Source organism: Dipodomys merriami, unplaced genomic scaffold (genome assembly GCF_024711535.1).
Source record: "Dipodomys merriami isolate MVZ:Mamm:240054 unplaced genomic scaffold, mDipMer1.0.p SCAF_538, whole genome shotgun sequence".
NCBI lineage: Eukaryota > Metazoa > Chordata > Mammalia > Rodentia > Heteromyidae > Dipodomys > Dipodomys merriami.
The window spans coordinates 548,598-553,273 of NW_027206111.1; the positions used below are offsets into that span (position 1 = coordinate 548,598).

The 4,676-nt window shown below is 42.3% G+C and overlaps 1 long non-coding RNA gene across 1 annotated transcript; it reads right to left on the minus strand.

The window, feature by feature from the left end:
* Positions 1–1,166: 1,166 nt before the first annotated feature.
* Positions 1,167–3,807, minus strand: LOC138811589 (uncharacterized). The gene is made up of 4 exons (XR_011367437.1): positions 3,721–3,807; positions 3,229–3,420; positions 2,486–2,528; positions 1,167–1,544 (listed from the first exon to the last, which is right to left on the minus strand). It is a non-coding gene; the product is annotated as an uncharacterized lncRNA (long non-coding RNA).
* Positions 3,808–4,676: the final 869 nt, after the last annotated feature.

The following is a 4,676-nucleotide window of genomic DNA, read 5'->3' on the forward strand; positions in this document are numbered from 1 at the left end:
TGGCACTGTGTTATTCATGCAGCAGCTGCCAGGTTGCTGCCCTAGCCCAACAACAGGTGCACCCTGATCTTCTTCCACAGTCCCAGGCGAGGGGTGCTCACAACAGCCCTAGGTGGGCAGGCTTCCAGTAGGATCCTACTTCACCAGAGGGACCAGCATGCCTGATTAAGTGGCTGCAGCCTGAATTAATTATTAATTATTTAATTAATTGTTTAATGGAGCAGTATTTTTGCCAGTTGTGAGGCTTGAACTCTGAGCCTGGGCATTGTCCCTAAGCTCTTCAGCTCAAGACCAGTGCTCTACCACTTGAGCCATAATGCCACTTCCAGCTTTTTCTGCTTATGTAGTGCTGAGGAATTGAACCCAGGGCCTCATGCATGCAAAGCGAGCACTCTACCACTGAGCCACCTTCTCAGCCCTGGAGCAGTTTTAAAGAAAATGATTCACATTACTGTATGATATTATTGGAGAGTAACTTTTCTTCCATATGTGCCCAAAGCACAATGAAATGTAAACAGATTTGAACTCACGGTTGGAAGAGTATCATACATACCACTATAAGTATTGTGACATTTGTCCAAATTGACAGAACAGCTTTCTAGGACCTCTAACCTGCTATTTCATAGACCTTTTGTAGCCACCTTATTTCCCCATACAGGCATGGCCTGGCTTCCTTGCCGCTCCCTGTGCATTTAACAGTTCAGTAATATGCAGTAGGCTCTCTTGTACAGCACCCTGTCACTCTGTTTTCCCCCCACAGAACACGTATGCACAATGCTTCAGATTGTAGGCTTAAAAAACATAATTAGGATTCATGAATACTAGATTATATAAAAAACACTAACATTTTAATAAAGTTAGAAAAATAGAATGAGCATTTTATAACCATCAGGACAAAAAAAAATACAGGTTTTCCCAGGAATGGGGGAAGGAATCTCTATATCTAGATTGGCTTCTAAGTTGCCTTCAGAAAGAAATTCTGCCTCAGAGTCCTAAAAGGGATTTACTTCCTCATTAAAGACAGGGTTTTCTTCCTGAGTCCAAGGAGGGACAGATTCTAATTTCTCAATTGGAAACTGGATTCCCTTCAGGAGGACAGATTGGTCAGGATATTCTGTGAGGAAAGATTCCCTTTCCTCAACTGAATCTAGATTTTGGATCTCACTTATTGGTTTTCCTGAAGATACACTGGGGTCATTTTCCATTAGCATACATTTACACTGCATACCAAGACATGTCTTTTTGACTTGTTTGGAGCTAATCTAGGTGGATTATCAACATCAATGGAAGATATTCTGGATCATCTTCTTCCTTGGCAGTAAGTGCAGGTACTCCTGCTTCACATGTGGGGTTCAGAACCAGTGGGATGTCCACAGGACTCAAAACCTGCTTGGGCCTTTCTATATATTAAAAAACACCCTCTATGTTCACATGCCTTCTGGAGATCAGTAATGTTTTCTGATCTCCATGAGTCATCATAAACGACATCACTGATGGGTTCTTTATCTGGAGAACTGCAGGAGCTGCTCTACTGTGATACAAACCTGAGAATGGAAATAGGTACAGGAGTCTTAGAACTCAAGAAGTTAAGGTGTGACTAAACTTTCATGAGAATCTAATGGGGGAAGCTGTAGAACTTGAGTTTGGACTGAACACTGATGAGAATTTAGCATGTTTCTAATGAGTGGCTACTTCCAAGTTCTTTCAAAGGAGAACAGATATTACCTGGCAAAGAATATCCATAAAAGGATATTTTGCCAAGCTGGGGAGTACTAAGGGCTCTATGCCCATCCTGCCCATGCCTAAAGACCCAAGTTCCATCCATATTCATCAGCTCTGAGGTATCTAAACAAGGACTTCTTCCACTTTTTCTTGGTCTCATGGGCCATGTGTTCCTATAGCTGGTCCAGAAGAATATGTAAGCAGAAGAGCAAGTCTGAAGAGGGCATCTTGAGCTTGACATACTGTGTAAGTTCTTTCAGGGTGTCATGGTTCTTGTTCTCATAGAAATCATCAAGGTAGAAGTCCATCCACATAGGGAAGATGGAACAACCTATGCTATGGGCAGATTGGTGACAAGGAAAATGAGAGCCTTTCCTCCCCATCCTGAGCTTTGTACTATAGCCTCTTTCTGGCGGGACTTGCATGTTGTAGGAAGAGACTCCTGCAAGCAGAATGTTCCTCACAACCCACTTCTAGAAATTTCTCAAATATAATCATCTACAATTCTCCCTATGTTAGGAGGAGAAGGTTGTTTCCCCTCTTGATCTGCCTTGCTATACATACCCCCCTCGTCATCCATGAGAGTCCAAAACCATAACCACATCCACACTGTGTAATCTGCTATCCACTGAAGTGCCAAGCCTCAACCCCCTGGTGAAAATCACAACTGGTGTGCAAAGAAGGAAGTTGACTTTGATTCAGACACCTCAAAGATACCCAGTTTTCAAAGACAGAACTTCTCTTTGTGTCAACGTCCACTTACTTCTTCATCTTGTTCATCTTCCTCCCAGTTACGGTAGAAGGATCTGTACCAATGGGAGGAGAGAAGGAAGTTAACTTTATGCTTCTCCTTTTCTGAACTAACAGGACAGACATGGGACTGGTTAAGTCACATATGGTAATGTAAACATAACAGACAAAAAGTAGAGATATGTCTACACAATTTCATGGAAATTCTGTGAGGATACTTATCAGCATTTGTCCAAATAAATGTCCCATGGCTCATGCCTCTAATCCTACTAATCAGGAGGGTGAGATCTAAGGATCACAGTTTGAACCCAGTCTAGTTTGTAAAATTCTAAAGACACTTATCTTCAATTAACCAGCCAAAGGCCAGACCTGGACTTGAAGCTTAAATGGTAGAGTGATATGAACAGAACAGCACTCAGGCCCCAAGTTCAAGTTCCATTCTTTCTTCCATCTATATTCCTTCAAAAGCCTCCAAGATAGTGATTTCCTAGGTGAGGGTGAATGTTGGGTGACACTGGCTCATTCCTTTAATCCTAGTCTCTCAGCAAGCAAACTGTTAAGGCTCCGCTAGCTTCTGAGGAAAATGAAATGTTCTGGCAGGCCACTCGTAAGGAGTTATCCAGGGAGTGCACTTCTTTGTCTCAAGCCAAACTCCTGTGATAAAACCCCAGTGAAACAGTCTCAGAGAGGTACCAAGTATTCCAATAATCTGCCAGGGGGTCTCATCAGTCCTGGATTTGAATAAGGAACACTCACTTTTTAAACAATATCCAGCAACTGCTCCATTGTCTCCCACTCTCTATAGTGGCGGTGGAAGTTTCCAACATAGAAGAGATCACCTTTCTTGTAGGCAGGGATCAGGTCCATTACCAGCATTTCCAACAAGCCTGAGTCCAAGCTCCATATATTATAAGGCACATTCAGGATTTGAGCAGACTCATTGTCACACTGAGGTGGTAAAAAGAATGAATCTTTGAAACTTGGAAATGGGAGTACACTTCAAAATGAGTAATAGAGTAATAGGATTGAAAAGTACACAGTAAATATTTTATCAATATACACATATAAAAACACAAGAAGAAGCCTGTACTGTGGGCTAGAATGAGATTAAATAGGTTTCCTGTCATAGTTACACCTGACCTGAGTTGCCTTGTGATTCCCTTTATTTCTTCTTATAAAAAGGCCTGAGACATTGGATTCGTGGTTTGGCACTGATCCAATGTCTGCAGTATCGAGTGAGGCACTCACCCCTCTCATGCCTGGGACCTGATTCTCTTGAACTTTGAAAACAATACAGGAATGTCTTTCTTGTTTCTGAGCCACAGGCCAAGTGAGCTGGCTAGAGCTGACTGTAAGTTACAGTTGCCTGGGTCTCAGAGTTCCATATTCTATTCCATTGTGAGGGAAGTAGTGTCATCTCTCAGAGCCCAATGATCTAAGCTGCTTACTCACATAAGACCATCCCAAAGACAAACGGGAGGCTGAAATTTCCCCTCCCACATCACTCTATACAAATATGGACATTGTCAAATCCCAACATCCTCAGGTAGGCCTAGGAACCAGCACGGTCTCAGCCTCAAGGAAGCTTTCCTAGGTGAGATCCATGCCTTATTCCTTATTTTTCACTATTCCTCTTGTTCTGCAAAAATCATTTTGCCTCTCAGGGCCCTCTCAGCCTGCCATGTGCTTTTTGCATCTACTTCCTAGGACACTGTTTGGTTCATGTTTCCTAATCTTTTGTTTGCTCTTGAAGCCCCTGTGTGCTGTAATCTGCCCAAAAGACAAATACTTAGAGGTGGGAAAAATCATAAAAATATTGAAAAAACCTTACTATAGTCAGACATTTTTACACGTGTACATTTTTTTAAGATAAAAGACTATTTTTGATAGTTTTGTCATATTTTATGACAGAGGGGAAGGGGAGAAGGGAAGAGGTGCTGCATTGTCTTCTCATAATTCAATGATTATTTTTTTTTGAATGGGTGTCCAGTCGTGGGGCCTGAACTCTGGGCCTGGGCGCTGTCTCTCAGCTCTTCAGCTCAAGGCTAGCAATCTATCACTTGAGGCACAGCGCCACTTCTGGATTTTTTCTTTTTTTGCTTATGTGGTGCTGAGGAATTGAACACAGGGCGTCATGCATGCAAGACAAGCACTCTACCACTGAGCCACCTTCCCAGCCCCTCAATGATTATTATTTAAAACTA